This window comes from Atractosteus spatula, chromosome 4 (genome assembly GCF_055471065.1).
Source record: "Atractosteus spatula isolate fAtrSpa1 chromosome 4, fAtrSpa1.hap1, whole genome shotgun sequence".
Taxonomy (NCBI): domain Eukaryota; kingdom Metazoa; phylum Chordata; class Actinopteri; order Semionotiformes; family Lepisosteidae; genus Atractosteus; species Atractosteus spatula.
Genome location: NC_142709.1, coordinates 32,923,700 through 32,945,135, shown reverse-complemented (window position 1 = coordinate 32,945,135; position 21,436 = coordinate 32,923,700).

The window sequence follows — 21,436 nt, the reverse complement described above, 5'->3', positions numbered from 1 at the left end:
GTCCATTGTAGATTATAATTTATTATATTATAATAATATGATTATATTGATATTATTTATCAATAACATATTGTCAATTATAATAAGCACAATAAGAATAAGAATTACTATTAAATAACATAATAACAATTATTATTATTATTAGATTCCATAAAAGCAACCTTAACCATGTTTCATACTCTATTATGAAACATGCTATTAGAAACATTCTGGTAAATTATATGTAACTAAATAAGAGAGCTCACACGTGGAGAAGAAAAAGAAAAGAGGCGACAGTCCTCAAGACTCGCCACCGCCTGTGCTGTGCTGTGCTGTGCGCCTAGCTCGGAAAACACTGTTAACAAAAGGGGTTCGTTTCTCTGAAGGACGACTGCAAGAGAGGAATCTGCAGCGAGTCGCTCTGTCTCACATGCGTTGCACATCCTGCACTGGGAGACCACGTTAGCAAACTGTCAATAAGCAACACCACTTCAGTGTTCGAAATCAGGTCAACAGTCATCTCTAACGTCTAATGAGTAATAAATAGAAGAAAACGGCATTGTTAAATGTACAGTATGATTGAATAATAATAGCAACTCAAGGCAAGAGTGTTCCTTGACAAGCATTTCAAGACGATGCAATACAGGCATTCATCACTGTTAACAAAGGCTCCCAAGCCTGTTACAATGCATAAGAACAGCAGAAAGATGTCAAACCGTGAGCCTCTCTACCCAGCTGGGCGTTCAGCAGTGCTTGTTCCACAGGAGCCTGCATTCGCGACATTCAATTCTTTTGCCATGTTTAAGTCTCAGGATGGAAGGTAAATACTGCATTTTAGAATGACTTATATTTTGTTACTTTCACATGTTTAATTGTTATTCACACTATTGTATTTGTCATTTTAAAGAGAGAACTCCGCAGGTTATGTCCGTTACTGATGAGTGGATAAACACGGGCCATGGGAATTCACCCCGTTTCCTATACTCTCTCCTATTTACCAACTGCCCTGTTGTTCAGCTGACGAGACCTGCTGGCCTCGTAGATCACTTTCATCAAATATTCCTTAAAGCTCTGCCATCTTTCACTGTCAACGGACTTGCACTGTCCTTACAATATAGGCATACATATAAGACATACAATAGAGGCAGTTCATGATATTTATCTTCATATTAATACCCTTAACCTCATGAACAATGTTACGGCGATGAAAACAGTATTTCACAGCTCTAAAACTGTGGATTTGAACTGCAAGGCTCGGTTTAAAGATCACATCAAGATTCGGTACTTGAAGCTGATTCCAACACCATCACCAGCCAAATTTAGATGGATGCATTTGTGGCGCTGATAAGGTGAGTCAACCAAAGTAACTCCGGTCTTGTCAGAGATCAGACGCAGAACATTTTGTTTCATCTGTTTTTAATATCATCTTAAGCAGGTAGGCAGTGCTATATCAACACATAAATTTGAAAGCTGATGCCAAACCTATGAGGAATCTCACCCAATGGTGCAATATACAGTAGATACTAAAAAGAACTGGACTTAAAAGAACTTAAAAAGCTGTTGCTTGCAGGGGGCCAGATGTAATCAACTTCACAGAGGAGGAAACAATGCACTTATTTTAATACCTGAAGCCACGTTCCCTCCTCTTCACATATCCCTAGTTTGGTGATTAAAAAAAAGATCTACGGCAGAGAAGGAAGCCAAAGCAGAGCAAGGAAGATGCTAGAACATCAAGTTAAGCCAAAAAATAAATGATGAGACTTATGAGAAAGTTATACTTCCTCCTCGACCGGAAAATACTTGGAACATTTCAAATCGCAGCACTAGAGGCCTCAAATCTCTGCAAATCTTAATATTAACTCCACTGATGGTCAGTGGCATCCAGCAAACAGCTTGCAGTCTGGGGACCTTCGATCTGGGGACCAGACTAAAAAAAAAACAAACATTTTCACAAAGGTTTATTTTATTTATTTTTTATTAAAAGACTAGAAAAACAGAGGATGGGTTACAAACAGCAAATTAAGACAGGGCAGGAGATGTGTCATTTCCACAGGGTGTATTTGTTCTTATTCATCATCACTACACCAAACTTGTGACTTAGTAGATAACCAGCTATTCTTACTTTCATATTGATAGCGTCTGAAAGTGTGATAAGCAGTATTTGCTGAATTTGGGAAATTTTTAGAGAGAGATTTGGATGATAAGGGGTTAATATCTCAGAATCACGGTGTACTTGAAATCTGAGAACTACTAGGGAAAAAGGAGAAGGGCTTTTAAGCAAGACTCACGTTTTCCTGAACTGAAAAACAGTTTTGAGTGACTACTTCACTGTTCACGGTTAATTGAGAACTTCACTGCGTTACTTTTTTAGTACACAAAAGCTGTCCAGTTTAAACGACCACAAACGGATTTCTGTAATTTTGGTGCTAAACTGTCAAAGGCACAACTTCCCTGGCAGGGCTGATTCAGTCCTGAAAAATGCAATAAACGCTGAATCACACTTCCTCCTGGATATGACAATGTCTCCTCAACGAACTGATTTCATTTTTTTCCTCTCGCCATTGAAGGAGTGGGGGATAGGCTTTAATTACATGTTAAATATTTTCCGTGGCAGACTGGCATATATGTTCCTTATAGAAGGAGAAAAATAAATAAATAACATGAGTCAACCGATGACAAACTGAACATTAGAACCAGGCAGAAAAGAAACGATATATCATACTTTTAACCATCTGCCACAACTTTCATTTTGAGTTAGCGTTTTTCCTATTTTTTTTTTTTGCCCGTTGTTGTTCTTGTTCAAAAATAATTTAATAATGTTTAATGACTGGACTTTATTTTGGACATATTTTAAGGATCCAGGGTTAAGATACATGTGTTATTGCCCACATGAAGGAAATCGTTAATAATTGCTGACACAATTTGCCTCACACATTCACTCCTATCTGTGCTAGTGCTGTGTTCCTGCTTATGTAACGGGTCTGATGGTGCTATGATCGCTCCACGGGACTCTGAAGAGCTTTAACTCCCACTGACAAGGGTCTGCACATCTGGTGTCTGGGCTGCACGGATCTGGCTGCTAGCTGCACCTGAGGCTGAGGTTTGAATCTGGGGGACCAGCCAACATTATACACTTATTCTTTAAAGTCTTTTTTTTATTTCACTGTTTCATGCAATGTATCTATGTAAATATTTATTCTTTTCCATCATGTTAAATACTAAAACCTGTATTGATCGTGCTAGAGAAAATTTCCACCCTGAAATGATTCAGTGAGCGAACAGCAAAATGACGGATGTTCACAAACGCCCAAGTGGGCAACACCTGCTGCCACGCCTGCCAAGTGCCACTTCCACCCCAAAGGAGATGAGGTCTTTGCAGTATTAAAAAGAAGTTTGGTAAGTCTTATTTATGCAGTAATAGAGTCATGCAACAACTAGCACCTAAGCGGAAAAAAAAATATTCAGTTACAATCAAGATCACATTTTGGGACTGTGAAGGAAAGAGAAAGAAATCAAGAGGAAAAAAATGGGATGTGATGGATGTGGAATCAGTACAGAATGCATGTCATAACACAAAGGGTTGTGGGAGTATGGAACAGGCTCTGCAGTCAGGTTGTTGAAGTCAAAATCCTGGCTTTGTTCAAGAAAAGGCTGGATGATCAATTAACTGACTAATTAACCCCCACATGGGCTAGATAGGCAGAATGGGTCTTCTCTTATTATCTTCTCTTATCTCAATGACACTATAAAAATGAGAAAACTGTTACTTAAAGAAAAGGAACAATGATGGATTGAAATAAGGATACTAGAAAGGACAATAATGATAATAATTAATACAATAAACAATAAAGAAATGCAGCATGTAACAACTATTTTCAGTGTTACAGTTGCAAAATTCAATAAAGGGTGAAATGTCTATATACAGTAATAATGGGAAACGTACAGGCAATGAAAAGGAAATAGCTGATGCATTAAACAAATGTTTACTCAGGTGATTGCTGAGGAATCAATTTTCTACATGTCTCAGGCTGAAGAAAGAAAAAATTCTATATTAAATAACAACAGCCTAGGACAGGTAGAAGTGTTAAGGTACTAGGAGCACTAAAGATAAACAATTCTCCAGGTCCAGATTGTATTCTACCAATTATACTTCAGGACATCAGAGAAGTTATTGTAGGATTCTAATCAAATCTGAAAAGTAATAACAAAAAATGCAATTCGATATACATTCATCAACAAAATGAAGTAATCACAGAAGAAAAATTGATATTTATATAAATTCTATCCAATTATCAGAATTCAGTTTTTGTTCTCTCAATTTTTGTTGCCACCAAACATCAGTTTAAGTCATCTTTGGAGATGATACCAGAACATTTCACTGTGTTTGGCAGCACAAAGAAAGCTGATAATCAGGCACTCAACTAATGAGTGCATGAGTCATAAATCATAGGCAGTAAGATTATGTCCATGAGGACATAATGGTGGTGCAGTGGTTAGCATTGCTACCTCCCAGCACTGAGGCTGTGTTCAATTCCTGGGGTGCTATCTGCATGGAGATTGTATGTTCTCTCCATGTTCATGTATCGTTCCTCTGGGTGTGCCAGTTTCTTATAACAGTCCAAAGATCTACTGGTATGTTAATTAGTTCCTAGCAGAATCGGCCCTTTTGTGAGTGTGTGTGCCCTATGATGGACTGGCATCCCGTCCAATGTGTATCCTGCCTTGTGTCCACGGCAACCCTGTATTGGATAAAGCAGTTTGAATATGGATGGGTAGATGGATTATGTCTGTGCTAAAACACACACACACACACACAACTTTAATAGCAAGTTCTGCAATTCTGAGTGCCTGTACACGGAGAGTTAAGGAACAAGTAATAGGTCTATTCCATGCTGAAAAGAGAAGAGAGAAAACACAACGTTTTGGCTGTGAAGCCTTCTTCAGGTGTCGGAATAAATTATCATTTTCAGCATGGAATAAACCCATTACTTGTTCCTTTGCAGACTATGCATGCTGACACAGCTACCCAGCGGAACCACGGAGAGTTAAGTTGCAATTCTGACACATGCTGTCAAGGGGTTTTACACACTGCCCTTTTTCTAAAAAGGAGAGAAAATCTAGCAGAATGCATTATAACAATAATCCCTAGACTACACTCTATACCAAAAGAGCTATGTATGTCATATGTCAAACTTGCTTTATTATCATGATATATTTAATATCTATTACTATATTCTATCAATATAATATTAAAACAATGAGTTATTTTTAAAGATAAATTCAACTTATTTCTCACAATTGTCTTAAAGAGAAGATTGTCCTGCATTAATTGTCCTGCCCAGAATAAAATAAAAGGATATCAGAGTCTGTATTAACTCATGCATTACCTACAGTAAATAAATGGAATGATGGATGGGTGCTGTAGTCCAGGGATTACCAGCTGAAATGGGGGCTCTTAGGTAAGAGTGCCCGGGACTCCCAGACAGCACAGTGAGCTGTATGCCACCAGCGGTCTTCTGGGTTTTGTAGTCGGACAAGGCTGCTTCAGCTTGTGAGGCAACAACAGTCTCTGCCTCTTCACTCTTTATTAAAACTCAAACACACATTGAAATCTACCTCTACCTCACATTTCAAGAAGCTCACTCCCCATAATTTTCTATCCTTTATTTCATTCTGTTGATGTATGATTTTGCACATCTGATGTTGTTTTGCACATTGCCTGTTGTCTCTGTCTTTCTTTTCTTTTACAATTTAACAATTGTATTGTTGTTGGGGTTTTTTTGTACTGCTTACCGTCTGAGAGCTAGCTAAATAGCATTTCGTTATACCATATACCTGTATATGAGTATAATGACAATAAACTTGAACTTGAACTGAGGGACCAGGCACCTGTAGGCCAGCAGTATTCTCAGGGAGAGCAGGCAATTTGCAGATTCTCAGTTTGTAATAAATGGCTTAATCGAATGTCTTACACTTACAGACTGAGAGAACTGAACCCTTTAAGTATTGAACAGAGAAGACGATCAGATTTAGTACTGAATCAGAGAAGACCTGATTCAAATGCTCAAAACCCTCAAAGGCACTGACACTGAAAGTTAGGCCTGAAAGAACAGTGAACAACCTCCTTTGTAACCTTTCTGGTGATCTTTCTTTCTCACATTGCATGGATTGCTGTTATGACACGAAGCGAAAATGTTCAAATCCAAACAAACAAATACAAACAGGCATTTGCTGGTGTTTAGCCAGAGGGAGGAAAACACAAAACAAAAAGCCAAGTAACGAAATAATTCCCACTGCAGGGCAGACCAAAACCTACCGAGCAGGGTTCCACAACCTGTGAGCCCTCCAAGTTCCACTCCCTAATTCTTTAATGGATAATCATCAAGACAGATGGAGCAATTAAGGAACTGGTTAAATTGAAGCACAGCGATGGAGCAGATTAAAAGGGTCACAAGCTGAGCAGCTTGATCTATTTCATTGCCTTTCACTGTTGTTCTTAGTAATCAGGTGCTTGCAGCTGAGCTGTGCCCACCAGTGCCATCTAATGTATGATAAACAGGCATTGCCTGATACTGACAAGATCACGAACTTTACCTATCCCCTCCCTCTCATTCCGTTTCAGATTTTCCAACTACCCAGCAACTTGAATGCAAAAGAACAAGAAGTCCTTAACTCATCTGGAAACTCTGTTATAACAGAAGAGATTTCTTTATTCTGTCCCATACAAATCGATAAATGAGCGTTGATTCAGAACAGAAAAAAAGCCCAGACATGCTCTCCACCATTGTCAAAATGCAGAGCATCACGCTTGACGTGTCTGTGTGAACTTAAATGTGGAAAGCGCGTGCACAACCTTGCCTTTATTTCTCAACTTGTGTTTTCTATTGCCCACCAAGTGAACTGTGGGCGGCCCAGTGGTGCAGCTGTTAACATTGTTGCCTCACAGCACTGGGGCCCTGGGCTCGGATTTGGATGTGGGGTGCTATCTGTGTGGAGTTTGTATGTTCTCCCTGGATTCACATGGGTTTCCTCTCATAGTCATACTGACATACTGGCCAGTTAATTGGTTTCTGGGAAAATCGGCCCTGGTGGGAGTGTGAGTGTGTGTGTGTTTGTATCTGTGTGAACATGACTTGTCCTGTTGCTTGCTGGGATAGGATCCGGCTCTCCCTCTGACCCTGTCCCGGATAAAGTGGTTAGAAAATGGATGGATGGCAGCAAAGAAGAAAAACTGCAAAGAGATGGTGCGATTTCACTCCCCCGATCGGTTTTCCGTCCAGTTATCTGACCTTTAAATTTGTTGTTCAGTGTCTGTTAATTAATACATCATCTGAATTCACACTCTGTCCCAAACCAGATAACTCCTGCTGCTCATCCGGACCCCAGGCATGTTGTCTGGACGGCGTCCCAGCAGTTGGTGCAAAAGAGTAAAGAAGAACATTATTTAATTAGGCTGGTTTCACAGATCAACATAGTTTCTAGTGCTGCTGATTACGAGACCAGATGGTTTCTGCACATGATGCACAGAATGACTCTGACGTGAGCAGAGACCTGCCCTTGGAAAGCAGGTAGCTGCAGGACAGATGGAAGTCACCATAGTAACGCATATCTTGACCAAGCAAAACCCCTAAAACATAGTGCGTGCCTTGGGCTAATAATCTCAATCTGGTTATGTATTTTGCTAATACTGTACCTTACAATTTATTGAAAGTCTTATTCTCCCTGCCCCTCCAGAAAAGCATATAGTATCTTTACTTGCATCTGAGTGTCCTGATATTTTACTTACACCTGAAATAGGCTCAACAGGCAAAACGTTGTTTCTTCATGCTTCAGTCCTCAAAACCACACAAGTGTCAGATATCTTGTGCCATATCAAAGTAGCTCCAAAATTCTAGAATTGGGCTACAATCAGAGCATACCATATGACATTTCTTATTTAAGATTAATATATAGGATATTTAAGAATAATATTGGATATTTCATCTTTCAAAACAATGGAATGCTAAAGAGTTGGAATAAGGTGCAACAGATCAACATCTTTCTGAACTTGCTTTTGAACCATCTTCATTTTGATAGCAAAAGAAATACAAAAAAATGCACAAAATGGGAAAGTTGTTTCACCTGAAAAGGAGGGAAAGTGGGCTTATTCTGAAGCTGAAAGGAAGCATCTGATCACAAGGATTTGCACAAACAAAATGAGATCTAGCCACACTACCAACCAAAAGCAACTGAGCGCTGAACTTCACCTTGCACAGTTATCTCGGGTAGTCAAAGCCCAGAACTCTCCATGATGGCTTTAAAGAGTGGAAAGCACCAGGAAGCAAGATCATAGCTGCTGCAAAAAAAACCTCTCTGTGAACACAACTCTTAAGAATAGCAACGAACCATTACCTGTAATTAATTAATTGGCTTAATTTAGTTCTGACCAGATGGGATTTTCCTGCAGCACCCAAAGCTGTCTGGTGATGTTATGTTAGGTGATGTTATATTGCCTGTGAGAGTCTCCAGTGTTTTCCAGGACAAGGGCTTAAATCTCCCACAGCTTGGTGGTAAGCCAAATGTAAGCCAAATGTAAGTAAGGTCTGAAAAGTTCCTAGTTCTGTATAGCAGTGAACAGCAGGCTGTTGCCAGTAAAACCATTTATAGTTTCAAACAGAATGTAACTATACCTTGGACCACTTTATTCCATGTTTATTCTCTTTTTTGACAGGTAAATCATTACAGATGCAGAAAGTAACAAAATGATGATGCCTGTAGCTTAGTGATCTAAGAATCCTGTCTATCCCTTCTGTAAAGGATTCAGCTTCAGCCATGTGACCTCAGAGTTCCCACAATCCTCTGTGTAAAGAACTATCTTCTGTTTTCTCTCTACATCAGCTGCAAAACACATCCCCACTTGTGTTCCTGCTCATCTTGAAGAAGCCTCTTTAGCAGATTTTAGGTCAGTGCCTTTCAGGATTTTGAAAACGTCAAAATTAAGTCTTCAAACATCTCAATCGAATTCTCTGTTCCGGGCTGAAAAGACGCAGTTACCTTACTCTGTCTGAACCTGACTTTCTCTTCAGGCAAGGAATACATCTGATTGATCTCCCTTGTTCTGCCTCTGGAGCAGCAATATCTTTCTTGTAGTGTGGTGACCAAAACTGAACACAGTATTCCAAAGAACTAACTGATGCATCATTGTTGACTCTTGATTGGAATTCTATGCTTCTTAATAATATGAATGTCTTCTTACCAGTGGTAAAGTGTAATTCAGAACTGATTGGTCAAACAAAATAAATGAAATTTGCATAAACATTGTTCAACATTTTAAAAATGGACAAATTGCTATTTTACATGTCAATAGCAAATATCAATTTTGTCATCTGACAGGTTGACAAAACCACCGGAAATTCACTGCATCCTCTGGAGGTGTTCCACTGGGTGTTAAAGAAAGGCTAATGCGTATCCACAAGAAATCAGTACTAGAAATCCAGTCTGCACAAATGGGTTCGTATTAGGACCGAAAGCAGAAAAAAGGTGATGAACTTCCACACCAGTGGCACCCAATATAAATCCATGATGAGATCCCAGATTCCAGTTTGGTGCCCGTCTTCAAGAAGTCAAAGCTAATGGGGTGGCTGCTACTCCACCATGAGCACAACCCAAGAAACTGTTCAATTAGACAAGTGGTTTCTCAGACTGAAGTACAATGTTTGGGAGTCCTTTATGTCATCAGGATACAATGTCCTGAAAAACTACCAATTTGGCATAGACCTCAAGAAATCTGCTGCCCGTGGCAGAATACTGCAGCAGCTTAAAAAGATGAGAAGATCGACTTTCCAAATTGCAGCTAACCCACATCAAGTGGGAAATGTGATGCAAACTGATGTGCAGTTTTTTTGGACACTCGCACCACTGCCATGTTTCTTACAGGAATGCTCAGAACAATGCTCTTCCCTTTGCAAAGTACAACATGGATCTGCTCTACTTTCTTTAGTCCTGGTCTCCTTATTAGAGCAGAAGGATGACTAGATATCAAAGTCTACCAGTGTATTTTAGTTACATAGGTGGTACCTCATATCAAGAAGCTCACATCTGGCTACAAAGGGACTTTCCAGAAGGCTAACAATCCAGAGCATTTATTGTAATGTCAAATGATTTTAAGAAGCATACAAACTGTTCTTGATTCATATTCTAGATATATAGTACATCAGAGCTTAAAGCTTAAAGCATGGTCACGCATGCATTGGAGAGACTTATCTATCACCTCACTATGCTCATTTGGCCAAATAAGTTTTATTAGTACAATGGGACCTTAAAAAAGTGACCTGATTTGCTGGGTTTTTTTTCTAGTGCAAGTCATGATTCAGACCCGTGACATGTATGAAATTCAGAATAAAGATGAAAAAACAAAAGTGTGTCCACGGTCATTGAAGTCACTCTTTTTAATTTAGGGCTTTTGGAAAGTTAGAATATTTATGCCCTTCTACTTTTTGAAGGAGTTGCTTAACTTTAATTGGCAATCATTCTTTTGAGTGTGACTTAAGAGCATTTTGTATAAAGTTATGTAATTTGCCTAAGTGCTATCTCCAACATTTTGTTTGCTTTGTGTCTCTCGGGTGGCTTGTTCAGTAGCAGCCAGTGCAGAAACACACACAGCTAATTCGGGATTATTTATCTCAGCTTTATCTGCACATGAAATAGATTTTCCACAGCATATGGTAAAGTATGCTGCGCTAAGCATGTGTAAGGCATGTGTTAAGTGACTCACATGACAATACTCCTATCAGTCCTATCACTTGTAATCTCTTTTAACTTGAACTAAGAATCCAGATATGCAGGTTATATATTGCATATGTGAAATACTGGGCAGAGCACACTCACAGCTGTACTATCATATGCTGTGGCTATATTTCTTAGACCAATGACCACCTGCCTGAGAAGCAACACAGAATAAAGCCAGAGATGAGTCCCGCATACAGTCAATTAGTTTGAGGCTCAATTAAAAACGACAGAGAGGTGAGCCACACTATAGCTGGCAAACTTTCATTTTCATTAAATGAGTTGACCTATCACCTACTTTACTTCACATGATTCACAAGTGTATTCATGCATCAGGAATGTCAGGCTAAAACAAACTATACAGACTCACTTAAAATAAACGAGATGTGCTTTCATCTGAGAATAATCTGCCTTAAACCACAATTCTGACACACTGGACCACAGGATATATTCAATTAAGATCATAAGCCCTGCAGTGTATGGGAAAGCAAGCCAAAATGCTGTCACTGGAATTATTTAGATATTTACACAGGCTCAGACAGAAATATGAATGACTGCTACTGTTAACCCCTTTTTTTCTTTGGAAAACTCAGTCCAGCTCTTGCAAGGTCTTCAGATTGACATCCTTGAATTGGCTGAAGATCAATTCACTTCAATGTGTTGGGCAGGTGCGGCTCAGCACAGCAGACAGTGCCCCCTTGTGGTTCTTAGACTGTACATCCGGTCTAAGATAGCCAGATAGCATTATATTTGGGTAAAAGAGCAGATGCAACTCTCCATACCTGTTTGTCCTGTGTGGCAGCAATCATCGTTGTTGCTAGGCAACTCCTGCAACCCAAACTTCAGTCTAAAAGTAACCATATCTTTCTAAATAAATGTACCTGGGTAAAGAGAGTTGGTTCCTGCACCAGCAATGATATTATGAATGCTAACAAAAATAGTCCTTTAACTGCTTCCATAGAGTCATAGACAAAAGGAAGATTCTTACAGCTCATCACTTCAGGAATGTGAACCAGAAAATCCTTTTTAATCTATTGTCTCCAGCTGTTCCACTGGATTTCCATTCCAAGTGAAGCCACCTTTAGTTTTTTGGAGCTACCAAACCATAAAGCCACCCCTCACACACACTAAGAGCTTAAGTTTGCCTGTCAACAGGTCATTGTGCCACAACGTAATCTCATAAAAAAACAAAATCAGTGAAAAAAAACACTGTTCAAAGTTTTTAAAGAGTAGACGTGCACACATATACATGTTTTACCAATTCTCCACTGCTCTATTTCTCGGCAGAAGCTGGACATGTCTGGACATGATCCATCATGTTCTTTAGAAGTATGCACTCTACGAGGAAGGCAGAGAAACCACAGAAGAATAACCTTAAACAATCTATATTATGAAACTATATCTTATTTATCACAGCAGCCTGCTGGTATAGTGGTGAGAAGCTTCTGTGTGGAGTCTGCATGTGGTTCCTGTGTCTATGTGGGTTATCTCTGCATGTTCCTGTGTTCTCCCACTGTCCGAAGACATGTGTGTGACTAGCGATTGACCGGGATCCTGTCTAGGGTGTAGTCCTGCCTCCTGCCCTATGCCTTGTGGAAAATGGATAAACAAAAGAACACAAGAAAAGATACAAATGAGAGGAGACTATGTGACCCATCTATTTTGTTTGCTCCCATCTAGCCTGTTTGGATAAATGTATCTGTCCTGCAAGTTTTACTACAAAAAAAAAATTTAATTCAATGTCATCATCCATCCATAACCATTTCTTCCAATTCAGGGTGCTCCTGCACAAGGTTCAATGCTGAGCAGCATATATGTATTTTGATTTTCATTTGACACTAAAGCAGTGGTTGAATAAATCATAACGTTAATAATAAAGTAAATGGAGCAAAGAGTTACAACATACCCTTAACTTACCTACATTTAAAGTTACTTAAAATGATACCTAACCCCTGTAAGTCAACGGTCTTATTGTCATTTCGCCATGCACATTTTAGAAACATGACTCAGAGCAAAGTACGGGTGCACAAAAGACTGGAAAAACAGAAAGAGAAGAGAAGTTTCTTTTCAGCATCTATGTCTCTCCCTAGAGGAGAACACATATTAGCATTCCTGGGAAGGTACAAAAACAATAACAAAAACTAGCTGTTTGCAAACATGGGGAAAAAAGTGTTACTCATGCTGCCTTCCATTCATCCCGTACCCACTGGAGCAGAGAGAGTAAGTAGTGTGGGCTCTCTCCTCGTTTAAACGGGCTAAATTATTGTATGACAATGCTGAGGGAGAAATGTAATCCAAGGTTTCCTGTGACTCACACAAGGAGTAAAACATAACTAACCTTGCAAAAATGTAGGGGATTTTCTTGTGCATATTTCAAGTGTGAGTATTTTTGTTTTAAAAAAGCCTTATTCAATACTTGTGCAATGTTTAGTTTTGCTGGTGTTTTGCACCCCCTTATAACATTATCAAAAAACTCTTATCAAGCTACATGGGATGAGCATGGTCTCCAGAGGCAAACTAGCATGAATGAATCTCGCACACACTTACTACTGAATATGTTACACACAGCAGTACTGGGGTACCAGCATTGTGATAAATGCATATTGTGCAGACTTGATTCTTCTATCTGCTCTTTTTACTTATAGCTGCTCCGAAATTAAAAATGTTGACACAGTACTTGGATTATAAATTTGCAGACCCAAAGAGAAAAATGTCAAAGTTGAGTAAACTGGACACTTTATATACAGTATTATTGAAAGAGAACATAATGTGGAGAACTGTAATTTTTTACAGCGCTATTCATTCCGAAGCACTTTATAATAGTGGACCCACCTGGGTGATATATGGTAGCCGTTACGTACCAGAAGCTGACCAGGGGCATGTTTGAGAAACTACTGGACCACTTTAATTAAGGGGGAATGAGAGGGAGGCCAGATTGTATCAATCCAGAGTGGAATTTAACCAGAACGCCATGGGTAATGCTCTAGCTTCTACAAGCAGTGTCAGTGCATCTTTACACTGTCAAAGTAATCTTGACTCGTCTTCAAAGCAACACGTTTCGCGTCTCATATCCAATAACACCACCTTCTACAGGCTCGTGAAACGACTCTTCTTGATCTACCAACTGGAGAGCAGCTGCCTGCCAAGTCCTCGATTTGTACATATCTGACCTGCTGGAGAGGGAAGGGAGTAGTAACAGTTGGTGGCTTGATTGGTAAGGGATGGCAGAGACCTGTCCAGAAGTGTCAAACATTTGGGGGTGTTGAAGAATTTTAAAGCTGTCAGCATTATCAGCACATACAGTACAGTGACAGTCTGCAGATGTAACAAGGCACTGAAGCCATAGTACATGCCTCCCCCTATGTAAAATTACACCAACAGTAATAACATTAGTATAAATTGATCATTTTTTTCCATCTGAACACTGATGCCTAGACAAGGACGCGTTTTCTTTACGAAACGAAAAGAGCTTCATTTTAAGAATAGAGATGCTCATAGAATACTGCCCATTGAGATACCGTCTGGAAAACGTTAGTCCTGATTTGGAAAATTATGGATTTTCTTAATGAAGGTAAAAGGAAAAGTTAGACAGAGGCTACTCTGAATGTGTGATCGTTGGTAGAAAAAAGCTCTGACCTAAGGGGCCCAAAGGGAAATAGAAGCTCACATCTGACAGCAGTTGTTCAATAACCCTGTCTTCCTTTAATCCGGCACACTCTTAACATGATTGCACATGCTGTAGCGCTGTTTGTTTTGATGTGCTAGCAACACTTCCTCTGTGCAACAAATTCATTAAGTGGAGTTCAGTTTAGTCACTTAATTCAGTTCACTTCCTTGTGCCCTGGGACCTAACCGCAGCATCTATGAATAATTTGCTGTGAGTCATAGACACACATGTATTTATATGCTGTATATATAGAGAGAGAACCAGCAGGAGTCTCAATGAGAGCAAGTGAAAAACAGTGGTATAATACTGTATGATGAAAGCAATACAAAGGCCACACAAACAGTTTTTTTTATTCATACAGCATCTATTTCTTTGCAGGATTGTGAACCTTTTCTGTATTTGAGTGTATTTCTGAGTGATGAACAAATTCAAAACAATTCTAGTTCTCTTAGCACCTCCCAGTGATTCTTTTTTTAAATATTTTTCTTGCATTTTGAAGAGGGTGTGCACCTGTGCAGCTTTGCAGAATTGGTATTTGTGGCGTGGGTTACTGTCAGTGTTTTCAAAATTGTCAGATGCTTAAACACAACCTCCTTGAAATGTAGAAAAAAAAACACTTAACTTCCATCCTGGAGAGAAATGGAAGAAGGTTTCCATCACTGGAAAAGGGAAAGGATTGTAGCAATAAGAGCATAAGAACAGTTCTAAACGAGAGGAATCTGGACCATCTAGCCTGGTTGGTAGTACTTAATGAATTCAAGGATCTCATCCAGCTGTTTCTGGGAAGAAACTAGAGTATCGTCTTCAACAGCTTGTTCCACACTCCCCCAACCCTCTGTGTGTAGAAGTGTATACATACTTCCACAAAGTTTCCACAGCTGTATCTTTTGGTTTGCATTTCACAGGTTATTCTGAATCTTCTTTGGAAGAGTCCTCCACCATTACAATGTGAGCTGAGAAGACTTTTGCCAAACTGTGAACCTTAAGAACCAACCTATTTTCTCTCTGCCGTGGGCCTCCTGACACAGCCTCACCCTTTTCCAAATAGAATTCAACACCTTGCTCAATGAAGCCAATGTACTGAACTGGCATAAGTGACTGGAAACTCCATCACTGTGCCATCTCTGGAACACAAACATAAAGTGTGTGAAATTTCTTTCACTTTTTCTTTCCTTTTTTTACCTTGGTGTGAAGAACGAAGCATAGGTGAAACTGTTATTGTTTTAAATGTGCAATTGTTTTGGGATATTTTTTTCAGACAAGGGACTGCCAACAGCCACTTTTGATCTCTGTGCCTGCTAAAGATATCATTTAAAAAAAATATATTTTACATTTTCGGTTTCATTTACAGTAACTTAGTGTCTGCTTTAGTACTTACTGTACAAACTCAGCTACTCAGTTGCAACAGTAGCATTCTCGACCACCCATTTATCAAGAACTGATATCAATATTTGCCGTTAGCACAAAAGCTAAAATGTTAAAGGATAGCTAAAATTTGAGCTTACACTCAAATGCATGAAGGCTTTTTTTGGGATGTTGTTTTCCCCTGTTCCGATATAACTCATGTGTTTTTGTTATTAGGTACAGCTCCAGAGCCTTAAACTCAGCGTGAGTCATGCAAAAAATATATGTACATATCTATAAAAATAACATGGAGCTGGCAAAATAAAAACATGAATTGAATCATATGTGTGACTAACATGGATGGAACATTTTATAAATATGTTATTGAACTTTAAAAAACAAATTTGGAAAGAACATATAAGAAGCAGCAGTTCAGACAGTGAAATCATATTTAACCCATTACGTACAAACCAGAAATATATATTCAAACGAAAGTATTAAAGTTTCAATCTTACAATAACAGCAAACCTGGTGAAGTCCACACCACAGTATACCTGGTTTCTGAAATGTTAAGGTGATTAGAGAGCAGTGACTCCCTCCTGGACAGGACACCAGTCCATCACAGGGGTGACCTCCCAGCACTGCTGGTGCTCACTCCCACAGCTGGGGTACAGTACCTCACTCAAGGTACAGCAGGGACTCAAACCTGCAACCTACCAGTCAGGACCCCAGAGGCTTAACCCCTACACTACCACAACAATAGCACTGGCATTTAATTATTTATTGCTCACTGCAGTGACACCATCATGTACAGTATGAATTAATTATTACTCCATAAAATTAAAAGACCATTCAGTGTCTAGTTACCTTCTCATATACACAGTGGACTAATAAAAGGCTCTCATAAATACAGATAAGCTTTAATGATGAGGCTACATGTATTTAGAAGTGCTTTAGATAGACATTAGTGTATGTAAAGTAATCCGAAATCCATGTGCCTCATTATTACTTAAGGAGGAATTTGGGAATTAATTACTGCATGAGGCGCTTTTAAACACTAATACTCAGTTACAACTACAGCCCTTTGAAGATGTCATGTATCTTCTTAATCAGTAAAATCCACCTCACCACCATTTTACTCAAATATGTACTGTATAATATACAGTATAAATGCCTTTCACCAGCAATATTCAGACATTTCAAGTTAATTGCAGTTTATTTCTGTTCCAAACTTTCCACTACAGTTTGGGACATCTTCCTGTGGCAACTTGTACTATATATAGAAGCAATTCAAACAGCATTCAGATGTTTTTTTTAAGGCTTCCAACTAATATTAAAAAATAGTTTGTCACAGACAAAAGCTGCGTTAATGTACTGTGAATGGATAGTCACAGAACTCTTCTTTCAGCACACTGTTTGACACCTCAAGCTCCTACAAATTTTCCCCTTTTTCTGAAGAGCAGGTCTTCTGCTGAAAAGCTCTTTGTAAAACGTTCTTTGTACTGGATCTCAATATAGAATAAAACAATTGTTCTTAGTGCAGCCACAAAAATTTGCAATTCATGTGTGTATATTTACACTACCATAATTCAGTGCTCCAGATTAATCTTTTTTTTTTTTTTAGAAAATCCAATTGACAGATGCCAGTATTCTATCCAACATTTAGCGTTATTGCTTTTGCACACACGTAATTAATCGTGACATCTGCTGGCTATTTGGGGCACTGCATCATTTCCTGGATCTCATGAGATGAACGCAAACTGATGTTATAAACACCAGTTCTATAAAGGTTAGGAATGGGATTGATTAGTTTGGTTGAACTAAAACCGTGCTGTCTTGTTAAAAAGATAATTTTGCTCTTGTATAAATAGGAATTTGGAATACATTGCTAAAAGAACTTGAAGAAATAATGCTTTTAATGCAGTAAATAATGGACAGATGAAATCTGGTCAAGTTCAAAAGCCATCATTGTCAGTATGATATTTTCAGTCTCTAAGCACATATTTATATGCAGTTTCCTCTCATGTTCCTTTGTTCCCTGGGTCAATAACCTTGGATTTCAGGCCCAGTAAAAAAGAGCACTCGATATCAAGCAGTTACTCTCCCCAGCTTGTCACCCTTTCAACAAATACTATTTAGAGCAGTGAAAACCTCTACCTCCCTCCTGAGCTAATGACAGAGTGTCAGAGGTGTGGAGCACCAGGAATAAAAATGTCAAATGACTGCGACCAGGAGACCAGCTTCCTGAGAGCCTGGATCATGAGGAATTACCCAGGAGTCATCAGTAATCAGAAAGGGTTTTGTAAATTCAATGGTGGATCATCATAGTTACACTATACAAAATAGGCAACTAAAGCAGGTGATGTGGTGGTCTGAGATCTGGATAACCATGAGCTGATACTTATCTCAGTAGAATGAACTTGTTAATATTCTTTGCATTGGTATGGCATTATATGAATTATGGTGACCTTTCCTTCAGGTATCACATTTTAAAAGAACTTTAGAAATAAAACACATTTGCACTAGGATGGGGGCTGTAGATGTGTCAGGTGAAGCGTTAGGCTTTTTTTATGAGAAAGTGTTGGTGTGACTTGTTTATGACAAAGGCAATCAAAAAAAAATGAAGAGTTGCTGGTCTTGTTTGCAAATGTGACTGTCTACCCTTTCTAAATGGACCTGTTTATGGTTAAATAAGAATTTGAAAGGTTTTAGGGGCAGTACGGTGGGGCAGTGGGTAGCTTTGCTGCTTAGAATGCACCTGGGGTGCTATCTGGGTGAAGTTTGTATGTTCTCCCTGTATTAATGTGGGTTTCCTCCCACAGCCCAAAGATGTACTGGTAGGTTAATTGACTTCTGAGAAAACTAGTCCCGGAGGGTGTACCCCCACCTGGCGCCTGTGGATGTCTGAGCTGGACCTGCATCCTGCAAATACCAAGAACTGTCCCCTCCATGAACTGCGCTTGGATGTTGGAAACTATTCAATTCAATTAATGTTTGGAAGGAATTAGGTCCAGAAATGTGAATTCTGAGAAAAATTCTGATGTTAACAAAAAACATCTCCATGTATCAGAAAACGAAGAGTTGAACATAAACTTCGCAGAGCTTTTTAAAGAGCAAGCATTGCTCAATAAGATAGCTCTGGCACCATCTAGTGGCTGGAGTTCATAGTTTCAGCACAGACGCTATTTGTTATCTTTCAGCGACTCTCTTGGCAGGGAAGTAAAGACCGCGACCGCAACGAGAAAGAATCACAAAGAGCTGCATAGTGCATATTGGTATTTGTAGTCTTTAAACTAAATTGCACTGCTCAGGTACATAAATAATAATAATCCCTTATGTCTGTGTTGTGCTTTTCACGACCAAAGGATGGCAAAGGCATTTTACATAAAGCTGTCTGCCGTAAGGGCTCTTCACAGCACTACTGAAGCGCAGCCCCAATACACAGCAGTTCAGGTGGAGAAATTGAAGACATTTCTCCGGCGATTAGTGAAGAGCTTTAAGGAGGCTAGATTGTTTAAGCCAGGACAAGAATATATCCAGGACGCCAGATTTAACAACCAGACTAATGCATGGTAAATTGAGTATAAAGGAAAAGTCTTAACCGTATTACTACTGCTAGTGCAAGTAAATCATGTGAGAATAATGCCTCCAATTTATCTTATGTTTTCTGACAGGCAAAAAACGATTATTGCTAGAAACAGTACATTAGGCACACAATAAAAACATTCTGAACTTGCAGTTTTGTGACATCCATAAGAGTGGATAATAATTTTAAATTTATGCATGGGAAAAACAGGCATTGCAAGAAATAGTCCCATCGTAATTTACAATAACAGACTATGGTGTCTTGTTTTTTTGGGGGGGCTGCAATTAGCTTTTTGGAAGTACTGTTGTGCAATTAATGAACCCAAACATGTTTTCTCTATTTCAGATAGTGTGTGGTGTTAACAAAGAACAATGCAACAATACATTTTACAGAGATGACTTAAGGTTACTGAAACACTTCTGCTTTTTCAGTTTTATTTCATTCTGCTACAGATCTGTTTGTTGTGTGCCAATGCAGAAGTTACAAGTGACAGCCACAGCACATTTCAAATTTCAGAATAAGCCAGATGATAAACCACATTGTCAATACTCCCTGTGACACTGGATCTGTGCAGTGTATTAGGAGACAACGTCTGCTTTGGTGCAGGGAGTTCAGATCTTAACTACTCTGATGACCAGTTTTCGTTTCCTGAAACAGAAGAGCTGTCTAAGATTCCCTTGGTTCTGATTATTTTTAGGTTTCTATGGCCATTACAGGTCCCCCATCCTGTGTTCCCGAGAGAAAAAAGGCAGATTTGAAGAATACACGAAAACAGGGAAGGTGTAGTGGAACTGTAAAAAAAAAAATGCAGTTTTTTTACTGGTACAACAATAGTTTTACTTCTGGGTCCTGTGCTGTGAAATACTTTCTTATTTTGCCACTTCCGTTTTTTATTAAACAACACTCCTATTTCCCCTATTGTGGTAAAATGTCTTAATCTGTGCCATTTTTATAAACCAAAGTTGACAATTGCTGCCTCAGTTCTAACTGACAGTAAACCCAATGTCGGATTTTGGATGCTTCAAAACTTCTTGAGATTAATGTGCAACAAAAACTAGGTAATGCCATCATTGCATTTACTTTTGAAATCCAGTTGTTTGAGCATAGCTACGTATGAGGCACATTTCAGGTTTGTCACAGTAGAATGAAAACTCACAGCATCTCACTTTTGAATCTAATGCTTAGAACATCTTTTTGTTGTTCTTGTTCCATGATAAAAATGATAGAATAGTTTACACCCTTGTCAGTTACGGAATGGATTACTGAAATTCCCCCACCTGCAGGGGTTTCTGCACTACGACTGAACAAACTGTGACCTGTTCATAGTTCAGCAGCTAAATTCATAACTACAGTGAGTCACAGTCTAAGGCCCATGTTTTCTCCTGTGCATGAATATTGGCACTGGCTTCCAGCTGAGTCCAGAATTGACTTTAAAGTTCTACCCATTACCTTCAAAGTTTTGAATGGCTTCTCTCCCATAAATCACTGTTTTTGTCCAGATTTACTGTCATCAAAAACGTCACTCCGTTGACACAAGTCTCATGTCTTTCCTCAAGATCAGGCTCCCGGCTTTGAGTTACATACTGTAGGACTTTCTGTGTATCCTTTCACCGAGATTGTGAAGTACACTTACTGTACAATAATAAACAGGGAACGTTTTTTTCCCAGAAAATGTTTCTTTGAATTGGTTATCATTTTCCTACTCTTTTTTGTTGTTTACCATTTTTAGTCTTTATTCACAGTGCCTTGGTAAAGTTTATAAAGATGTTTTATGAAATAAAGATAATAATGATGTTCTCAAACACCTAGGAGTAATATTACCCAACACGAGGGAAAATTTGTTACCCCCATATTCAATGCTTTCTATTCCAGACAAATTCTTTCATTTTTCATGATTAAACCTTCTTGAAAGAAGGATCTACAAATATTAAATAGATCAATTGAAGAATCAATATCTGGATTTGGCTAGATTAATTCTGAAAATCTAAATATACTTTATCCTATGCTTATGCATTAGTGCTGTTGATTGAAAGAACTATAATTTAGTAATTAGACAAGACAACATTTCTAAATAGGAATGTTGCTGACTATTTGCC